At 40.1% G+C, this 23,482-nt stretch overlaps 1 pseudogene; it reads right to left on the reverse strand.

Annotated features, from left to right (window-relative positions):
* Window positions 1–1,952: 1,952 nt before the first annotated feature.
* On the reverse strand, window positions 1,953–22,687 carry LOC133770429 (CD302 antigen-like; annotated as a pseudogene).
* Between the last annotated feature and the right edge of the window lie 795 nt (window positions 22,688–23,482).

Genomic DNA, 23,482 nt, shown 5'->3' on the forward strand with positions numbered 1-23,482 from the left:
GACACCATATGCTACTACAATGATTACAAATTCCCAATAAAATCTACCTTAAAATGTTGACTTCCCAAGGTACCTGCCACACATAAGAATTATATTGTAATCATTACCTAGAATGAAAATGCTGAGGAAAACAATTTCTATATTCTAAATACAGTAAGACAATCTAATATGTAAATGTGATTTAGCACTTGGTGACCATGGTCTTTAGTCCTGTTGAAAATGAAATGGAACATTTAAAGTTAAATAACTTTAAAACAGCTTTTCTGAGAGGGTTGTCAGGTAAGAAAGTGTCCAAGAGACACAGAAGAAAATTAGTTGTGTGTAAAGGGATAGTCTGGAGCAGCAATATCCAGTAATATTTTCTGTAATGCATGCATGGTACACTGTCTGGTATGGTAACCACTAACCATTTGTGACTTGAGTGTTTGAAATGTAGCTAATATAACTGAGGAACTGAATCTTAAACTATATTTAACTTAGAGTATCTACATGTAGCTAGTAGTTAACTGGATATTGTAATTCTGGAGATTTGAGATAACTGGTTTTAGGGAAGAGGTAAGTTCTTAAAGTAGTGGTAGAATCTGAGTAGGAAAATCAATAGGGATTTCAGGCTAAAGTCCACAGTTATCATTGTAATAGCCCATAAACAGTAAAGTAGACATGTCGACATATCAGTTATATACAAATTCTCAAATTTAAAACTCTTAGAAAACATGATTGTGTTTATTTAATGCAACGTAGCCATATTGCTTAGTTTTTTGCCACCATTTTATAATTATTTGTTTCTTTAATAATGCCATTAATTTTGAAGAGATACTTTTGATTCATCAGTGAAAACTGATGGCAAAAAACTGTGATTTTTGCTACCATTTGTCAATCTAGAGTTCCATCTCCTGGAAAGAAAATTCCTCATAATGTAATTGATATGGTGCATATTACAGATTACTTGAGCATTCAGGCATAGTAAATAAAATTTTGGTAATTTCTATACGTTCTTTAACTCTTAAAAATACTGTTTATGATCTATGAAAGATGGAAAAGAAATCACTTGTTTCAGTTTGCTTTCTTTGCTCCTTTAATGATTATTCTCACCACGATTTATAGTGTAAACACACTGAAAATTTTGAGCATCATTACTGTAGTCATACCTATTGGTTTTCTTCAGTCTTTGCCTACACAGATCTCATGTCTTTAGGTATAAAACTTACAAATGCTTTAGGAGCCTAAGACAGGTTGTACAGAAAAAGTCTGGTGGCAAGAGAACAAGTTCTTATAGGGACGTTAATAGGTGTTAACTTTCTGGACAGTCTTCTGCCTTCTTGGATACTTTATTTTTTATTTCAAAAAATTTACAAAATGTTATTAAAATTTTAACCATTTTTGATCAGTGCTAAATACCATGTGTAATCCAAAATGGAGTATCAAAATAGTGAGACTGTGAAATTAATATAGTACAGGCTGTTAAAAATCTGTAAAATTTTCATCTAAATCATAAAGGAAAATACAAATAGGAGAGGAATTGTTATCTGCCAAAATAACCAGTTTCTAGGATATTTAAACATTTAGTATTTACTTACAGAACAAGCTTATTCTTCTTTCACGGGGAATAAGTAGTTAAACTACTTGGAAGGAAAAATATAGCAGGTAAGAGGAGTAGGCTGGATTTTTATGTATCGTACTTTGCTTTTAGCTTTCCTTCTATGAATGGTGCTGCATTTGAAGAGGTGGTCAAAACCACTAAATTAGGTCTGATAATTCCTTTGCTAAAACCTGTTTTTATAATAAATCAAAAGATTAGTTTTTTTTTCACAATGAGTACATGAAAATACCATTACTGGGGTAAGGAATACCATAAAACCTATAATTTTTGATGTCCAAGTTTCATATTAAAAGATGTTGCACAGGAATCACTTGCAAGGCATTCGTTGTTTTAGTTCGAGATCACCAAAAAGTTAGTGAAACTCAACAGCACACTCATCTTCTGCAACTACTAAAACACTGTTGTCGACTGGGGTGCCATTGAAAAAGCTGGTGACACCAGAGGCAGAACTTCTTTTGTCCAGGAAACAAATGATTGCTCCAAAAACTGTCAAAATTACTGTGCTAGCAGTCACCAAAGCTGATATTAAAATGTAGTCATCTGATAAATACTTCTTTTCATATGGTACAGCTGCTTTATAAAGTGTTCCTTCCACAGAAGAAACTTCAAAATTTCCTTTTTTTCCATTCACCTGTCTTGGTGTGTAGAAAACCACAGGTGTCAACTAGATCCTCGCCATCATCTTTGGCTGCCTATTTATCAAATGTCGTATCTGAATCGTCAAACCACTTGGAACTCACATCAGCTGTGTCATAAAACATGCCTAGCAGGATATCATCTGGGCTTTACCATTGCTTTTTCAAAGTGTCTAGTATATAAGCATTTTCTTCTCCATTACATATGCTCATCAGATCTGCTCCTGGGGACGTGGATTGAGTTCCTAGTATCTGGCTTCAAACCCAGTGAGTGGCTATTCCAGGAATTTTAGGGGTAGACCAGCAGATAGGAGACTTCTCTTTCTCTCTGACTCTTTCTCTCTTTGCTTCTCGAATAAATAAAACACGGTGAGTACACTGGTTTCTGGCATCCTCTGTGCTTTCTACTTGATTGGCTTCTTGAAGAACGATGTAACAGTTGTCTCGGAACCGAACCCAGATGAGAGGACAGTCCGCGGCGCGTGCGGCGAGGCCCAGCAGCGGCAGCAGAAGTGTGGACAACAAGGCGGGGACACCGAGGGCTGCGACAGCGCCGAGAGCGGGCGGCGGGCAACAGCAGCGGGCACATAGTTTATCTTAACACACATTTTTGTGAACTTTTTGAAGACCTTTCATATGCATGGATTTCACGAATTGTTTACACCATACAACTTATCTTTCAATTCCATTTTATGCTCTTTCCTAAATACTTCTGTGTTTCTCTGTGTTCGTGTATCTCCCATTGGTTCTCTTGAGGATCCCTAATACCCTCACACAACTCATTGACACAAAGATACACAAGCCACCAGTCTTTTTCTTACACACACATATTCATACACACATTCACATTCACATATATGTGCACACTTACACAGATACTCGCACACAAGCACAGAAGTCATACCATCAAACAGACACACATTCACAAATGTGTACACACAAACTTTCACAGTCACATAGTCACACACAGAAACACGCAAGTGCATGTAAACAGTTTCACAGAGTTAAAAGCGATTTCTTATGTTCAAGCACAAAACATGCACTTGAACACACAAAAATATACACCGAAATACACACCATTGCGTAAACACCCACATTCTCTCACACACAAACATGCTCATACTCAAGCACATCCATACACACACTAACAGAAACATACTTTTTCACAGATGCACACACGAACATACAAAATGCAGACAGAAACAACAAGTTCACAACACATGTTAAAGGACAACAAGCTGCAAACACAGCCACATCGTCTCTTACACAATGCCTTTCACATGTTTCTCTCCACCATTCCTTCCCCTTGTAAATCAGTTCTGGAAACTAACTTTTATATTCAATTGTTTCTTAAGCCATTATTTTCAGAATTTCCCTTCTTATTACCTTATTCCTGCTACACTCAACTGATAATTTTCTGTCACTATTTGGTTCTCCCATTTTTTAGATTATTTATCATCACTTGTTCCTAGGGCCTTTTTGATCCTTGGAGCATTTTTTTTTCTTTTCCTGTGGTAGATCCTTCTCCCAGTGCCTGCACCTGCTGTGGCTGCTCTCTGAGGTACTTATACCAGGCTCTCTTCTAAGGCTGTATGCTTAGTCTTCACCACCTCAGTTTCACCCCAGCTTTCAACCATGGCCTGTAAAATGACTCCCATATGAGAATTTTTACCTCCAATAGCATCTAAAACTAAACCCACAACCACACGTTTGAATGTATTCTGTATTACCCACAATTATTTGTGTAATGAAGTGATAACAAGCAGATATACCTACCTGTGTGATATTTCCTGTACATGTAATGTATATGATGCAGACTGCACATATAACTGGTTTGTTCACCACGATGTATATCTTCTGTGATCTGTTCCCATTAAGGACATCAGCAGCAGCATCCAGTCAGTTATGCCAGAAAACTTCCTGCCATCTTCAACTCCTCACTCCTGTTTCTTTGTGTGCAGGGTAATTAGCAAGTTCTGATTCCTAAATCTCCAAGCCTATTGTTTCCCATTATCTCACTGCCATTGTGTTAGTGTGGTCATTTTAACTATTTGATGACTGCCATAGTTTCCTGTTGGCTTCTCTGGCTTCTTAATTATCCTTACTCAATCCATTCTATTTATATAACCAGGATGGCTTTCTCTAAGCTCTGTTGTTCCTTGAGTGTCTGTATCTGTTTTATTGATGGTGAGAGAAAAGTTTAGGTAATCTTGCAGGTTTTCTGGTGGGAAATTAACCAGTTGATACTTATCACTACCCAGAAATTCATGATTTAGGTGCAGCCTGGTATTATATGACAGCTTTGGAGTGGGAATCATCCTTCCCATTGCAGACACTGATTACTTCTTACCTTCCTCACCCAAATCAAATATATACTAAAACAACAAAGAATGCTCAAAATGTTCTTTCCTGCATAATTCCTCTTATTACCTCAAGGTGCCCTAGAGTTTAGAATCTGGGACAGAGATATAGATTCTGCCTTGTTCTATCAATATCATGAACACATTCTGTCCCAGTTTTGAAAGGAGGTCTTAAATGAAGGAAGTTCCATTATCTCTTAACACCCATTTCCTCCATGTCCCTTGCCACAGTCATCCTTGAAACTCTGCCCTCCTGAGGGAGCATGACCTCTCATTCTCTCTGCCTCCTCCCCTTGTAGAATAATGGGGTGCTGACTACCAAGCCGCCTTTTACATGACCACAAATGTCCAGCGCTTTGGTTCAGTTTATGCTAATTCAGGGGTGAGTGGAGCTGAGAAGGATTGTGTGCTTGTTCTTATTGTCTGTTGACCCTATAGGGGAAGGGGAGAATTCACTCACTCCAGGGGTAGTAGAGGAAAGATTTGCTTTCAGACTCACAGTGGGCTTTCTTTGTAAGAATCCAAACCTATACAAAGGCATCAAAACAAGCCAGCTTCAAGAGAATGGTCTTCTGTTAGAGTGCATGTACTCCCTCTGATCCATTGGTTACGTGTAAACCGCCCCCCCCCCCAACACTGGAAGTGATTGGTGGCTTGCTCAAATCAATTTTCTTTAAGCCAGATAAAAGGACCTCTAGTTCCAATGGGGGAATTGAGAAGACAGTGAAATGGTGCCATTTACTCTCCCCGAGTAAATCTGATCACATTGTTCTGTCAGAGGCTTCCTGTTGCTATTAGAATAAATAAAGGCCCAGACTAGTAGTGGAATATACAAGATCTTTCATTGTGTTATTTCTTCTGATATTGTCAGATTCAATACTCTCCACTCCCCATCCCTTCTCCAAACCATCCACACATGGACATGCAAGCTCACAGATATATGCATACCGAAATACACCTGAAGCTTTAATAGCAATGAACTCAGTTTTGGATGTACTATGCTTTAAAAGGATTAGTTCTACCTTTCCTCAAATGCACTATCTTCCTTTTATTCCCTGGATCTTCATTATATCTTTCCCACCATTTAGAATTTCTGTCCCACGATGTTTTCCCACTTATCTAGACTCGGAGTTTCAATTTTAAGGACTTGTCTGTTGGAAAGCATTCATTAATATCATAAATTTGGTTAAATATTCCTTATTTGTGGTTCTATAATCCACTGTACTTACTTCCACTGGCATTGAACTTACATCATATTTTGGCTACTTCTCTAATGTGTGCACCCCTCCGCCACCCCTGGTTACTCTATTTCCCTGCCCACTTGGTCTAAGAACTTCAAAATACACAGATTATGTCTATTTATCTCATCATGTACTGTATACCATAGATATATTAGGTGACCTCTTCCTGATATCTAAGAGCCATTCCCCTTGTCTAAGAGTTGCTATCATGGTTGAAGTTGTGACATAGCAGGTAGAGCCACTGCCCATGATGCCAGCATCCCATATGGGTGCTGCTTTGAGCCCTGGCTGTTCCACTCTGATACAGCTCCTTGCTAATGGCCTCTATCTTGTTAAAGCTGGTGGCTCCTGGCTTCAGCCTGGCCCAGCCCTGGCAGATGTGGCCATCTGGGAAGTGAATCAAGGAGGGAAGATCTCTCTATCTGAGTCTCTCTGTAACTCTGACATTCAAATAAATAAATAAATAAATCTTGAAAAATAAAGAATTGCTGCCCATTCAAAGTAGTGGGCCATAGCAAGAAAGTCTATACAATGTGATTTGTTCCACCATAGCTCAGTTGAAGCTTTAGGCTTTAATTCCTAATAAACAATAACCATGCTATAGCCCATTGATGTATTCTAGATGAAGAAGTGGGCTTGTTTTTAGACACTGTCATTTATCTGGTCAACACTGAAGTGTTTAGGTATATGTCATTTAACATAGCCCATTATTACTAAAAAAGTTTCTAGGAGCTCAAATAGAAGGGGACTTCAGAAAGTTCATGAAAAATGGAATTGGAGGTTGGCACTGTAGCATGGTAAGTTAAGTCTCTACTTGCCACATTTGCATCCTGTATGGGTGCTTGTTCTAGTCCTGGCTGCTCCACCTCCAATCCAGTTCCCTGGAATATATATATATATATATATATATATATATATATATATATAGTGTAATGATCAAATCCAGAGTAAATGGCTTCCCACCACCAGCATTTCATTGTGGTAAAAGCATTCATAATCCTCTCATCTAGCTACCTTGAAATATCCAATGTAATATTTTTAACTAAAGTCACCCTACTGTATAATAGAACACTAGAACTTATTGTTTTTATCTAACTGTAGTATTGTGCCATTGACCAATGTCTATCCATTTCTCCTCCCTGATACTCTCCCTAACTTCTGGTAAGTGCTATTCTACTCCCAATTTAAATGAGATCAAATTTTTTAAAAGTTTTATTTATTTATTTATTTGACAGGTAAAGTTACAGACAGTGAGAGAGAGAGACAGAGAGAAATGTCTTCCTTCCGTTGGTTCACTCCCCAAATGTCTGCAATGGCAAGAGCTACGCCAATCTGAAACCAGCAACCAGGTGCTTCTTCCTGGTCTCCCACGTGGATGCAGGGGCCCAAGCACTTGGGCCATCTTCCACTGCTTTCCCAGGCCACAGAAGAGAGCTGGACTGGAAGAAGTGCAGCTAGGACACAAACCAGCACCCCTATGGGATGCTGGGACTTTAGGTGGAGGCTTAGCCTACTATGCCACAGCGCCAGCCCCCTATATTCAACTTTCTGTCATTAATAATAATACAAACTATAACCAGACCATGGATCTATGGTTTTTGTTTGCATATAGAGCTAATTTCTCTTAGTAACCCAAAAGTAATATATTGCTGAAGACTTGGTATTTGATCTAAGACCTCTGATGGTTGAAGAGAAGTCTGTCCATGCAGATATCTGGGAACCAATCATTCCAGTCACAGGGGACAACACACAATGACCAAATTCTGGGAAAATGCGTTTAAGAAAAAGAACTAAAATAGTATACACTATACTCCATTATCCTTGCTTTCACTTTTTGTAGTGTCAGTTCTCTGCAGTTAATCATAGGTCAACAATATTAAATGGAAAATTCCAAAATTAAACAATTCTTAAATTTTAAATTGAGCACCATCCTGAGTAGCATGATGAAAACTTAAATTTCTTCTCTCTTATCCCACCCTCAACATGCATCACCTCTTTGTCCAGCATATCTATACTATACACTCATTGACCTTGATTGACAGCTGTGGTGTTGCCATGTTTGTGTGCAAATAACCTTATGTGACTGAATAATGGCTGCAAAGTACTAACCATCATTACAGAATGGCATTATGATATCAGCCAGCATATTAATAATTTTCAATATTAATAATCTTGTGGGGGCCGGCGCCATGGCTCAACAGGCTAATCCTCCGCCTTGCGGCGCTGGCACATCGGGTTCTAGTCCCGGTCGGGGCGCCGGATTCTGTCCCGGTTGCCCCTCTTCCAGGCCAGCTCTCTGCTATGGCCCGGGAGTGCAGTGGAGGATGGCCCAAGTGCTTGGGCCCTGCACCCCATGGGAGACCAGGATAAGCACTTGGCTCCTGCCTTCGGATCAGCGCGGTGTGCTTCCTTTGCCGTTGGTTCACCCTCCAAGTGCTTGGACCCTGCGCCCGCATGGGAGACCAGGAGAAGCACCTGGCTCCTGCCTTTGGATCAGTGCGGTGCGCCGGCCACAGTGCGCCAGCCGCGGTGGCGATTGTAGGGTGAACCAACGCAAAGGAAGACCTTTCTCTCTGTCTCTCTCTCTCACTGTCCACTCTGCCTGACAAAAATAAAAAAAAAATAAAAAAATAAAAATAAATAAAAATAAAATAATCTTGTGGGTTCTTGCCATGTATTCAGAGAATTCTGAATACTGGCTCAAATAGACCAAGCAACATGGTAAGTTTTAAAGATTTTTATTCAGTGAGAGGAATGCACAGGGAGGGCTTTATTTAGGGGAGAGATCTAGAAGCTAAGTTGGGTCCACACCAAGCAAAGAGCAGGCCAGGAGCAAGCCCCACGGAGCAAGCATATGGTTATCAGCAGGCACAGGTAGCTTAGCACTGCAGCAAAACAAAGGCAGAGAGCAGGCCAATAGATCACGAACCCGGAAAGGTGCAGGGCAACAAGGGAAGGGCCCACCATGTTCCAGGCCTTTTATTTACTCCCAAGGGGGAGTGGTTACATAGTCTGATTGGCAGGTGGGCGTACAGGTGGGGGTCAGCTATCGGCATGAGATCACAGGGTGTGAGAGGTGGAGGGCATTGTCTCCAGCTTACAAATCTAATCAATTTTATCCTATCTGCCGGTGTATACCGATGATAATTATTCCATTTCATTATAGGTTGTTGTTAACCACTTTATGTGCCAAATTTATATATTAAATTTTATCATAACATGTATAGGAAGAAACAGTATTTATAGAATTTTGTACTACCTTCTGGAATCCACTTTCAGGAATCCACTGGAGAGATTAGAACATATATCCCATAAATGGGTTGTGGGTACTGTCCCTGGTTTCTAGTGAATGAGCAATGCAGTGATAACAAATAAGGTTTAGGAGTCAGTGTTGTTGTGTAGCAGGTAAAACTGCCACCTGTAATGCTGGAGTTCCATATGGGCACTAGTTCAAGTCCCTGCTGCTGCACTTCCAATCCAGCTGCCTATTAATGGCCTGGGAAAGGAAGCAGAAGATGGCTGAAGTGTTTCAGCCCATGCCAGCCATGTGGGAGACTTGGATGAAGCTCCTGGCTCCTGACTTTTGCCTGGCCCAGCCCTAGCCATTGCAGTCATCTAGGGAATGAACCAGCAGAGGGAAGATTCTCTCTCTCTCTCTCTAGTCTGACCTTCAAATAAATAAATCTTAAAAGAACGAAATGAAGTTTAAGAGATCAGAGAAGATTAGGTACCATAGAATCATGTAAACACTGGTGAAGAATTTGCATTTCATTCTAATTGTGATTGAGCATTGAAGGAATATTTTAAATGGGGGAAAATACATGATCTCATTATGATTTATATGATTTTAAGAGATAAATTGGTTTAGTAGTGTGAGAATGAATTATAAGGCTCCAGAGAATAAAATGAGACTGGTTAGAAGATAATAGCTGGGGCCAGTGCTGAGGCATAACAGGTAAACCCACCACCTGCAGTGTCATATGGGCACAGGTTCAAGTCCTAGCTGCTCCATTTCTGATCCAGCTCTCTGTTATGCCCTAGGAAGGCAGTGGAAGATGGCCAAAGTCCTTGGATCCTGCGCCCATGTGGGAGATCCAGAGGAAGCTCCTGGCTCCTGGTTTTGGATCAGCCCCGCTCTGGCCATTGCAGGCATATGGGGAGTGAGCCAATAGATGGAAGACACTTTCTCTCTCTCTCTGCCTCTCTGTAACTCTTTCTCTCAAATAAAATATTTTTTAAAAAACACAAAATGATAATAGCCATTTTCCAAGAAAGAGATGTTTGTGACTTAGAGACAAGATTGTTGTAATGGCAAGAAGAAAGTGAATATATTCTGAGTCACTCAATGAAGCAAGTCTAGGGAAATCATATAGATTATACATTTATGTAACAAATGTACATATGATAGGTTGAGCATCCCTAATCTGAAAGTCCAAAATTCAAATATCCTAAAACCCAAATATTTTGAGTGCTGACATGACTCACACATGGACAATTCCACATCATAAAATTTTGTTTCATACAAAAATGTATTAAAATGTTTTTTTAAAAAATTACCATATATGTGTATAACATGTATGTGAAATAAAGGAATTTCATGTTTAGACTTGAATCCCAAACCCAAAGACATCTTATTATGTATATGCATATATGTATATACAAATTCCAAAGACTGAAAAAAGAAGTCTGAAACAGTTCTGGTCCCAAGCATTTTAGACAAGGTGTTTGATCTGTAATGCATTCATTACATTAACAAAATATATGAGTCATGAGTTCTGTTTTTTGTTTGAGGAACTTGTAGATAGTCTGAAGAATGTATTAGTGTACATTTATTAAGATTTCTAAGTGCAATTGTAGTGACATTAAAGTCCTTTACAATAATAGAAAATACAAACAGTTGTTGGTTGGCACAGTGGCCACTAGATGGTCTAATAATATAGCTTTAGTGGTGCTGAAGTTCTTCACAGTAATAGAAAACACAAAAAGGTGTAGGTCTGCTTAGTGGCCACCAGAGGGCCTAACAGATTCTACTACAATAGTAGAACTACAGATGTAATAAAAGAGGTGCAGTTTGCAGGTAAAACCTGTATATTATAGAAAAGCCTTTGCCATTGTTTAGTAAGAATGGAATATAATTTTAACTGAATTATGCAAATTGAACGAGTTCAGAGCCCAAAATGCTCTGTATGAGGGCCCTAAAAAATTGGATTTAAATAAGATCTGAGATAGGAAAGCCTGTTTTCACGATAAAGTATTGTGATGTGCATGTATGCAAAAGGTGTTATCTTGTCCTTGTGCTTCAACTAGATAGTTACACAGGTCTCATTGTCCTCATTTTCATAGAGAAACTGACTCCTAGATGTTCGTATTTGGAAACTGTATGGAGTGAAGGATCTAATGAATTCAAAGTCTAAAACTGGAGTTTACTTAAAGTGTCTACAAGTGTCTGGAGCATCTTTTATTGAGTGTCTTTTGTTTATTTATTAGCTAGTTGTTTTTCCTTTTGGATTATGTTAGCTATACATTTTTTCAAATAAACCCTTTATTAGGCTAAGAAAGATCCTTTCTATTTCTAGTACTTTGAGTGTGGGTATCAAAGGTAGGTGTTGGATTTTTTTCAGTGCATCTTCTCCATCTGTTACCATGATCGTGTTTTATTTTAGTTTGTTAATATTTGTACCACATTAAAAATGCTGAATTAGCATTACATTTATGAAAGCAACCCCATTTGGCCCTTTTATATTATCATTTTAATATTCTTTTGGATTTCATTTGCAAAATTTGTTTTGTTTCAAATTCATTGAGATATTGTTATTTAGTCCCCTTTTATTACAATATTTTATATGGTTTTGTACTAGGAAAATGATAGCTTCGTTAAATTAATTGAGTATTATTCCACCCTCTCATGTTTTCTGGGAAAAATGCATATAATTTGTACTATTTACTTTCAAAATATGATTCTTAATGTATTTGAAATGAAGAGAGAGAGGGAGAGAGGGAAATAGGGAGATAGGGAGATTGGGAGATGGGAGAAAGAGAGAGAGAGAGAGAGAGAGAGAGAGAGAGAGAGAGAGAGATTTCATCTGCTGGTTCATTCCCCAAATTTCTACAATGGCTGGGGCTAGGGTAGGCCAAAGTCAGGAGCCAAGACCTCCATCCAGGTTTCCATTGTGGGCGGCAGGGGCCCAAAAACTTGGGTCATCCTCTGCTTAGCCTACTGTGTCACATACTACCCCCAGGTTTTTACTATTTCTTTCTTAATCGTTTGGTATAATTATTCAGCAGAAGGAAGCATATGTCCCTGATTTTTATGTTGGGAATTTGCTCCTGAATGAGTTTTGGTAGTTGATTAATTTTATAGAAGTACTCCGTTTCTTCTATGGCATCAAATTTGTTGACACAAAAGGGCTGCAATGAGGCTGTAGCCATTGAACTTCCCCATGACCTTGTTTTTCAGATGAATCCAAGAAAGCATACTGTTTTCTATTCAACCAGATTTTTTATTCATTTCAGAGCAGAAATGATAATCCCATGCTCTTTATATTTCATAGAAAAAGCAAACAGTTGTCTTTAAGTATCAAGACAAGGATGGTTAAAAACAGAATTCAAACCACATACCAATGTCCAGAAGCCTTGTGTGCTGTCCCATGACTTTCTGAAAAGATCAGGATTCACCCCTCTTCTCATGGGATGTTATCTTTGAATGCAGTGCTTTTTCCTTTTCTTTCTATAGACATTAGATTTCTTTTATAGTTTATAATTCTATTTTCTGGACATCAGTAATCCCATAATCAAAGTTTGAAAGCTTTAACTATCAGTGGAGTCCAGGAGTATTATCTCAAGGTTTAAAGTATCCAGTGGTAATTGAACCTGTGTCTGATAAGCTTCATCTTTCTAGGCATCAACACACATATGGTGGGTCCTACCAGCCTAGAGAATGAGAATTTATTCCAATAAGTACCATGGTCCATACATTCTTCCCAGGCCTGGGAATGGCACTAGCACTAGGTACCTTTCATAAAACACCACGTAAGCCTTTTTGGGAATAGATTCAACCCACACAGACTCTGAAAAGAGGGGTAGTTCATCTGTTTTTCCAGAGTTATGCAAAAATATTCAGAGATTTCTCCCCTTATGGTGAGGTAGCCATTTCTAAAACTGCTAATGATTTCTCTCAATGGCTTTAAAGAAAACCTTCTATGAGAGCCAAAAACTTATAAGAAATATATAACATCTTAGAGATGAGTGATTGTTACTTCTTTTTTTTTTCCTTATGGCAAAGAGTAAGTGGCAAATTTCATCTTAAGACCAGTTACATGGACTTGGGTAATAGACCTAAATTAGTCTACTCATTACTCTGCCCATTTGTCCCAAATTGGTCTCCCTTATCAAGGCAACCATTCATGCTTGACAAGGCTTCAAGTACAAATGAAAATCCACTTGCTCCAGGAAGCTAAGCAATGAGTGTTACACCCCAGTGGAGAGAATCACAAAGGAGCAATCTCAAGAGACAATGCCATATTTTGTGGGATGACTGTCAGGGAAGCCACTGCCACACCCAAATACATGTTCATACAGAACACCTATGATGGCAGAGGGAAAAACAGCAGCCAACTTCCTAACACTGGCTCTCAGGTTGTTCAAACTGTCTTTAGAGCCCAACATCACCTGTTAGGTGACCTTAAAATCTTTACTGAACTCTTAAAATCTTCAATGTATTTGTAAATGGGAACAAGTAGTTTACCTAACTTCTAGGATTTGTTGAGATAATTGAATATGGTAACTAATTAAAAATATTGACTATGTATTTCCATGTAATATTAATGCAGTTAATCTACCTTTAGAAAATGAATGTAAGAATCACACAATTCAGGATATTTGTAAATTATTTGACATCTGTAATAGAAAAATTATTTTCTTCTATTCTTTACAATCTTCAGGTTTTCAGAGTCACCACTGTCTGCCTGTGGGAATCTCCCAAGTTATATGGCTGATGTTGGCAGTCGGGTGGCCCATAGGTATGGTGGACTCCCACTCTCACACCCTGTGATAACCAGATAGATGAGGTATCTTAAAGTTAGATTTAACTTCTTAACTCAGCATGTAATGGCACAACCTGGACATAGCTAATCAGTAGTAGGAAAGAAGAATTGCTTTGGCAGTAGGGAAATACGACGACTGTCACTCTCCTCCTGTATTAATACTGCCTGCAGAAGATGAAGCTGTGAAGAGTTTCAAAGGAGCATGTCTGATTTGCTCCCAGGTAAGGTGCCATGCCGGCTAGAGATGGAAGGAATCACTGTATGTGAGTGCATACACTCACTTGCTTATTAATCAACTTAGTGCCAAAGACTAGCTAAAGAAACAATGCATATGAAAAACACACCTGTGTCGCCATGTTCATTGCTGCACTTCTCAGTGGCTGAGATTTAGACTCAACCTAGGTGTCCTTGGTAGATTAATGAATAAAGTGAATATGGTATTTATGTGCTGCAATATTATAATGCCATAAAAAATCAAACTCTGATATTTGCAGCAAAATGAATAGAATTGGGAATCATTATTTTAAGTGAAATAGACAGACAGGAAGAAAAATGCTGCATGTTCTCCCTCCCATGTGGGAGTGTTCTCTTGATCACACAATCCGCAGAGCCCTTTTACTGTCTATGAATGTGCTCCTTGATTCACAGCAGGTTTATGGCCTGATAGGCCCATTGGGAGTTGAAAATATTGTAAGTCAAAAATGCACTTAATACTCCTCCCTGTTTCTCCCTTAAGTGCAGCTAAAAATCCTGATCACTGGGGCTGGCATTATGGTATAATGTGGGTTAAGCTGCCACTTGGAACATGGCAAGTCCTGGTTGCTCTGCTTGCAATCCAGCTTCTTGCTAATGAACCCTGGAAGTTGTCAGAAGATGGCCTGAATACTTTGGCGCCTGCCAAAGACTAGGGTGGAGTTCCTGGCTCTGGGTTTCAGCCAGGCCCAAACTTGGCTCGCTTTCCCCTCCCCTTCACACAAATAAATGAATACTTTTTAAACCCTGCATATTGTACATATAAAAGCAAAGAAGATTCCTAAAGGTGGAAAAGATTCCTAAGGTGACACTCAGGACTTTGGGAACCAATAAACTGTACAGCAGAACCGTGGTTTGTGAGAACTGCCATAGTAAATGCCCCAGAGTTGATGCCTTCAGCAACTGAAATTTATTCTTTTAGTTCTTGAGACTGAGAATTCTGCGATCAAGGATTTGGAGGATTCATTTTTTTTTTTGACAGGCAGAGTTAGACAGTAAGAGAGAGAGAGAGAGAGAGAGAGAGAGAGAGAGACAGAGAAAGGTCTTCCTTCTATTGGTTCACCCCCAAGTTGGCTGCTATAGCCGGCGCGCTGTACTGATCTGAAGCCAGGAGCCAGGTGCTTCCTCCTGGTCTCCCATGCGGGTGCAGGGCCCAAGCACTTGGGCCATCCTCCACTGCCTTTCCAGGCCACAGCAGAGAGCTGGACTGGAAGAGGGGCAACCGGGATAGAATCCGGCGCCCCAACCAGAACTAGAACGCGAAGTGCTGGCACTGCAGGTGGAGGATTAGCTTCGAGAGCGATGGCGCCGGCCTGGCAGTTTCATTTTCTCTTGAGGTTTCCATCCTTGACTTGTGAACACCATTTTTTTTACTGTACCTTCAATTTCATTTTTCTCTCTGCTTGCACTTCCCTGTCAATCTCTTCTTCTAATAAGAATATCAGTTTTAATGGATCCATGCCCTATATTTATGACTTCATCAAACTGCAATTACTTCTTTAAAGGCCTATTTCCATAAACAGTCACATTTAGGACTAGGGATCCTACATGTATTTTGGCAGGGTGTTGGAGAAGACACTATTCACCTAGATTTACTTTTTGACTTAGAGTTGAAAAAAATTGTAATCTAGAAACACAAAGTGATATGAACAGAAACAAAAAGCCCCATAAAATTCCACTTTCCTTACTTAGAGTACCAGAAAAACTGGAAAGACAGAAAACTCACAAATAACTGACCTATTCCAGCCAAACACAATAGAAAATCTTGTGGCCCCACCCTCCCTCCAGTCATCAAGGCAGAGTAGGGAGCTCAGACCCCTACCATTGCATGTAGAGCATGAAATGTGCCTCCACCTAGGCCAGTTCACAGAAGTGATTATCTGAGGCTTTCACCATTACAAGGTAACTAGAAGCCCTCATACTGTGGTATCAATGGAAATAATCTGGGAGGTCTAAACTCTGACCCCAGTCCTGCAGGAACAAGGTACCCCTTCTGCTGGGGAGGTAGGAAAGGATACCCAGGCTCTGCCAGGACTCACGCCCTTCCAATGCTAGTGACTTCTCCCCTCCCTGTTTGCTGTGTCGCTGGAAGTTGTGTGTGGGTCAATAAAAAGAGACATCCTTTCCCTTTGAGCCAAGGTGTATAAAGAAAGGCATAATAGACCCTGTGTCCCAGCTTGGCAATGCAGAGCCATTCTGCCCCCACCTGCTGTGGCACCCATCAAGTTGGGTGTGGAATTTGTGCTTGTGTCATCCACAGGAAGTACTAGGGTGAAGATTCCATCCACTCCCACCAGGTACAGTTAATAAGGTAGTCTTTTGAAAGAGATGATTTTAATTAAACCCAGAGTCTCATAATATGATGAGGGGGTTATAAAAAGTCAAACTTAATATTAAAAATCAAGAGAACTCAACCTAAATAAGAAAAGGAAGTCAACAGACACTAACACTGAGATGATGCAAAAGAGGGAGTTGTTTGATGATGATTTAAACACAGCCACCATAAAATGATTTGCTAAGAAATTATAACTATACTTGCTGAAGAAAAGAAATTTCCAAGTCCAGATGGTTTCACTGTAGGAGTCTACCAAATGTTTAAAGAGGACGTAACACTAATTTTACACAATCTATTCTAGAAAATAGAAGAGGATGGAACAATTCACTTTATGAAGTTAATAATGCCCTGATACCAAAATCAAAGATGGCACCAAAAATGAAGTAATGGGAATCTACAGACTAGCATCCCTCATGAATATGGGCACAAAAGTGCCAAGAGTATATTAGTAAATTCAACACACATGTATGTGTGCATGAATACACATATGCACACACACATATGTTTATGTGATGAACAAGTTGGATTTGTTGTAGGAACATAAAGCTGTTTCAATATTTAAAAAATTGTGACTTTCTGTAGTTACAGGCAAAGAATGAAAAGCATCACATGTTCATGGCAATCAATGCAGAAAAACTATTGGATATATTTTGACACCCATTCATGGTAGCAATTCTAAGAAAAATAAGAATAAAAGGGAATTTCCTCAATTTTGATAGGGTATCAGTACAGAACCTATAATTAATGTACTTAACAGGAAAAGACTGGATACTCTGTTCCTAACATCAGGAACAAGGTAGTGAGTGATGTGTGCTCTCACCACTCCTATCCAACACATTGCTGGAAGTCCAGCTCAAGAAGATGAAAGGAGAAAAATTTAAAAAATAAGTATAGGAAAGGAAGCAAAAAATTGTCTATATTTGAAGATGATAAAATACACAGAAAACTCCAAGGAATCTATATGAAAACTTACACAGCTAATTGGTGAATTCAGCAATATCTCAGTATACAAGATCATCATATGAAACCAACTGTATTTCTACATACTAGGATTGAATGTGTAAAAATTGAAATTTAAAATAAAAATTAAATCACTGCTTAGGATGCCCATATTCTGTATCAGAGTGTCTGGCTGAATCTAGGTTGCTCTCCATCCTATCGAGCTTCCTGATAATACACATCCTGAGATGAAAAGTACTTGGATCCATGACACCCATGTGGCAGTCTCAGAATGACTTCTTGGCTCCTGGCTTCAGTTTTGCCCAATCTTGGCTGTTGTGGGCATGTGGGATTGAGCCAGCAGATGGAAGATATCTCTCTGGCTCTCTGCATTTTAAATAAAAGTAAATTTTAAAATTAAAAATAGAAAGTGGCAAAGGAGTTGAGCAGATTCGTTTTTAAAACCGAAGATGAAACCAATTACAAATTGAGGATGTGATTTAAAGAAACTCTGCCCAGGGTGCCGGCGCCATGGCTCACTTGGTTATTAATCTTCTGCCTGTGGCACAGGCACCCTATATGGGTGCTGGTTCTAGTCCCGATTGCTCCTCTTCCAGTCCAGCTCTCTGCTGTTGCCCGGGAAGGCCTTGGAGGATGTCCCAAGTGCTTGGGCCCCTGCACCCACATGGGAGACCAGGAGGAAACACCTTCTCCTGGCTTTGGATCAGCACAGTGCCAATTGTAGCGGCCATTTGGGGGTGAATCAACAGAAGGAAGACCTTTCTCTATGTCTCTCTCACTGTCTAACTCTATCTGTCAAATAAATAAATAAATAAACAAATGAAACTCCTCCTGTACTGACATGTAAAAGCTTTTACTTCTTGTCATACCCTACACAGTATAGCACAGCCATTTTCATAGCATTTACATGGTATTGGTTATTTTAAGCCATTTAGAGGTTCTTTAAAATATATAACAGAATATGTACAGATTATATGCAAATACTATACCATTTTCTATAAATTACTTAACCATCTGCAGATTTTGGCCTCTACGAGGATCTTGGAGCCAACACCCTGCAGTTACCAAGGGACAACTTACAAAAGGCAAAGAAGCACATGCAAAGATGTTCAACAGTTTTAGCCATTAGGAGAATGCAAAATAAGACTACAATGAGATGTTACTTCTCAGCTACTTAAATAGTGAAATTATTTGATAACACTGATTATACCAATTGCTAGTAAGAGTGTGAGAAACTGGGTATTTCATACGTTGATTGTGAGAACGTGAGACGTTACAGCCACTCAGGAAAATGGCTTGGCTGGCCCTTTAAATAAGTAATCATACATCTATGCTACGATGCAGCAATTATACAACTCACACATTTCCCATAGAAACATGAAAATGCATGTCCACAGAAAAATCTATGCGTGAATATTCCTAGTGGCTTTGTAGTACCTCAAACTCAGAAATAACCAAGATTATTTCATGGGTAACTGTTTAATGAGTGTTAAAAAGGAATGAACTACTGACACCATGCCACAGTGTGGATGGATGTCTAAGGCACTATGTTGAGTGAAAAGGTGCTGGTCCAAGAGGTATGACTCAAATTACGTTTCATTCTCAAAATGGCAAAGCTACAGATGTGGAGAAAATAGCAGTGACTGCCAGGGGTCAGGGTCACTTGGGAAATTGATAATGTGACAGCAAAGGGCAGAGTAACATTAGAGCAACATGAGGAAGATTCTGAGCCATTACAGAGTGTACTCCAGGGAGCTTCCTAGACCTAGGCTATGCTACTGTGGTTTTTGTTGGTGAACTGGACACCACCAATTCCTTTGGCACAGTGATTCTCAAGCTGAATTCACTCTAACCAAGTGACAGCACAGAAAATGAGTCTCACTGAGAGGTAACTTGGCTTCGTGGAGAAACAAATCTCATTAAGACATCCAGTATGATTGGTTTAGTGCCATTAAGCAAATGAGGAAGAAACTAGCAGCACAAGAGGCACCTCCAAAACATCACTCTTAAACAGAAATGGGCAGGTCTAATTTCAGAATATCAAAGGATTAGAGAATGGGACCAATGGGATGGAAGTGTTGCATGGATCCCTTCATAGAGAGTACCATGGAAATTAAAATTTGTAGAAATAAATTGCTTTCACTCAAGAAATGGTAGCTTCAGCCCTGGAGGTGGATCGACTCTAGGCTTCTTTTCCTAGAAATTATCTCCAAATAAGTCAGACCTTTTATACTAACAATTCACTTCTTCCTTGTACCCTTCTAGGTTGGGGACAGAGAAAGCAGAGTCCGTGATCTCTAAATGTCAGCATTAGGAGTCCTCTTGTCTGGCTCAGGTTTTCAATTTGGAATCTGCTCACTTCTTCCAACCAACCAGCAGAGGGACCCCTGGCTTCACCTGTGAATGCCTATGTAGGATATCCTATCTCTAACCCACTGCCCCTTGACCCTCAGAATGAGGAGGGTGAGCTGAGAAGGGGCACATTTTGCTCTGCGAAACTGGGAAAATCTGGGAGACATCAAATGCTTTAAACAGGGCTAGGCATTATGAAGTCTTCACTTCTGTGCCACAGCAGGACAGAGAACACTGGGTAAAAAACAAGGAAGTTTGACCCAAGATCAGTGGAAAAAGAAGCTTCTGTATGCAGGCAGGAAGCAATGTGGAAAACGAGGTGAGAGGGAAAACACTGACTGTACAAGATGGTACATCTGGCATAATCTGACAGTGGACCAGATGAACAAGGAAATTCCCAGAGTTTCAGCTTCGGCAACCAGATGCAGAGGTGGAGGAGGGATTTATATCCTTTCTGCTATTACGTCATCAGGGAGAAGCCACCATTAGTTGTGGGTGTGCCCATCACTCTGAGGGTAAACTAATGACATGGAGTGTGTATTGCTGAGGTTACAGAGACCTAGAACCTTTACCTAGAAACAAAACGCTCCACCAATCACTGCCATGATCAATCGTTAACTCTTGTTTGCTTACAAGCTTGGTTTGCTTTATGCTTGACAAGCAAGTGGCTCTTTTCTCTGTCGGCCTCAGAAGGAATGCCTTAGGATAAAATTATTCTAAAATTCTCGTCTTTTTTCAGGTTAATACTCAGAGGTATGAACTTGCTTATCACTTAACATTATTTGCTGCAGTACACTGGATTCATACACTTGGAGAACTACTTAGCAGTTTCTCTTCATTAGGAGTCTTAAGGATTCAAGTGAAACATGTTTTTAAAAGATTATTTATTTGATAGGCAGAGTGATAAAGAGGCAGGGGTGGGGAATCTTCCATCTGCTGGTTCACTCCCCAAATGACTGCAATGGATGGAACTGGGCTGACCCAAAGCCAGGAGTCTGGAGCTTCTTCCAGGTTTTCCACATGAGTGCAGGGGCTCAAGCACTCAGGCCATCTTCTGCTGCTTTCCCAGGCACATTAGTGGGGAGCTGGATCAGAAATAGAGCATCCAGGATTGAAAAGGCAACCATATGGGATTCTGGCACTACGGGTGCAGCTTTACCTTCTATGCCACAGTGCTGGCTCTGTGAAGCAGTTTTTACTGAGAACACTGCATGCCTTGAGTGGGAGTCTACTAGCACTCACTTGCAAGCATTTTGGGCATGGATTGCAATGTTCTGCTGTCCAGCATGATTGTGGATGACTGGTCTTCCATGTTCTATGTGTTGGAACAAAGCATGAGCTGTTTCCTGAGAAACGCTGTCATCTTTTTGCAGAGACCCACCAGACCACCCTGACACTAGTGTGGTTTCATGGAAGACTTCTCTCCTTTCGAGCATGTTCTGATTTGTCTCCTCCACTTTCCTAAGCAGCTTTCTATGGAGAAGTCATTGCCTACACTACAGATGATTTCTATTAACAGAACCCCACATTAGGGATCCCAAGGTGAAAAAGCATTAATAGACTGTAACTCCTTGAAGATACAGTTGGCCGAATTAATGGCAGGGCAAATTGCAGCCATTTATACTTTCATCACTTGTGATAAGGTGCTACTTTCCAACCAACTTTAATAACTGCCACTACCCCATGGGGTTTTATTTTATTCGATACCAACTTAGCAAATGAAAATGGTTCCTAGGATCTAATATTGCTGACTTTATATAATATATAATAGTGAAATATAACCAGCTCAATGGTCATATGCCATTTGCATTTCTTTTTTCCTCACTTTGATAAGTTTTTACTCATTTACAGGGGATTGATTTTTCTCCATTTTATAGTGCAAAAAAGCTTTCTAGTACATTTATATACATTTAAAAATTTCTTGAATTTATTCCCACTGCATTTTATCCTGTATTTTCAGATACTAATGATCTTTGTTTCCAACCTCCTATTTTTATGTTAGCTGTTACTTAAACTTTTCAGATGAATAATACTTGGCTAATTTAGTTTTTCATTTGTCACAAAGTATGTTTTATAATTCTTAGCCTACATCTCAATACAAGGTAATCAAATTCAGGTCTTCGGCCCTTGGCATTGCTTTCAAAAGGGTATTCTATGCATACCAGATATGAGATCAGGGAGATAGAGGATTATAAATGGGAAAAAGCCTTTCAACCATGAAGTAGAGCCAGAAACACCTGAGCTGTGGCAGCAGCGTCACATGCTGCTACTTGCCAAAGAGCTTTTCACAAAGAGCAACGTATTTAAGTACCCTGTGAGTACTTAGTACATAGTTTGGAGAAAACTATGGAGACAATTGTAAACAAACTAAAAGCAAACAAGAAATATTGGACCCCTGTTCCTCTTGACTAGTCCAGCTACACCTCTTTGGAAGCTAGTTTTCAGCCAGGACATGGCTATTGCCATGAATGGATGCTTCTTGCTGTCAGAATAGCTAAATATTCATCCTGGGCAAACAATGCATGGCACTCTAACCCAAGAGGCACACCGGGAACTTCTTCCAAGATTCTAGAAGCCCTGGTCATTTGGACAGCTTGCCAAAGAGCACCTGTAACCAAGCAGTTCCTGGAGTGAGGCTCATCGTGGAGGCTCAGCATCGCAGGTGTGTCTTGTGAACTCCTCTAGGTAGTGCTGGCGAAACGAGCAAAATCACCAGTGAGGTTTGGATTGCGCTTTGAAGAGGGATTTCCTGGGCCTTTTATTTAAAAAGCAAAGACGGAACATTTTGGCACAGGCATTGGTAGAATTACGGCCAAAGATTGTGAAGCAAATAGCAGCCGCCACCCACATATCCGAAGTGTGAGGTTTAAGTGGGACAGGTTGCTGCCCCTGCAGCAGCGGTAGCACCATGGTACGGACGCTAGGTGGCAGCATAATTCCACCATCACTCCTTACCTCACCTGGGACCTCAGGTTCATCTCCAGAATGGGACGTGGGGTTGGGGTTCTTTTTCTTTTTCTTTCTTTCTGTTTTTTTTTTTTTCTTTTTTGCAAAGACAGTAGGGGTGGCATGTAGGGCTGCTGCCCGCCATCCACAGGAAGAGAGTAGTGACCCTAGAAAAGTCCTATGTGCCCACCAGCTTTATGTGTGTTTTCCCCAAGCAGCCCCTTTCTCCTGCCTTCCCACACCAAGTCCTTTCACCCAAGGTCTGGGCTGTTCTTCAGCAATTACAGACATAGCCACTGCTCTTATCCTGAGTATTAGAATTGACCCTCTCCCTCCCCTGCCTTGCTCCCACCAGAAGCTTCCCCTCGGCCTCCATGTCCCTAGGAAATTTGATTCCATTGACTCACCCTATCCCAACAGGTTTCCCAGTTCTCCCTTTTCCTTGTCACAAGCTAAGGCCCTTTTTTTGTGAGAATGCTTCTGTCCCTGTGCTAATATAAACCACTGGACACCCCCCCACCATCTCCCTCTACTCCCCAGGCTACCCTGCTAGCAACCTTGGGTATGTGTGGTCCTGCTGTTAGAGGGTCTTCCTTCCCTACCTACTCTTCTTAAAGGAAATGTGCTGCCTCCTATCACAACTTTGCTGGTTTGGCACTAACATGTATAATTTAATTAATCTACTTACACTGTATATTCTCACCCACAAAATGGAAATAATCATGCCTATTTTGAAGGATTATTGTAAGGACTACCTAA

The sequence above is a fragment of the Lepus europaeus genome, chromosome 11 (assembly GCF_033115175.1).
Source record: "Lepus europaeus isolate LE1 chromosome 11, mLepTim1.pri, whole genome shotgun sequence".
Lineage (NCBI taxonomy): Eukaryota > Metazoa > Chordata > Mammalia > Lagomorpha > Leporidae > Lepus > Lepus europaeus.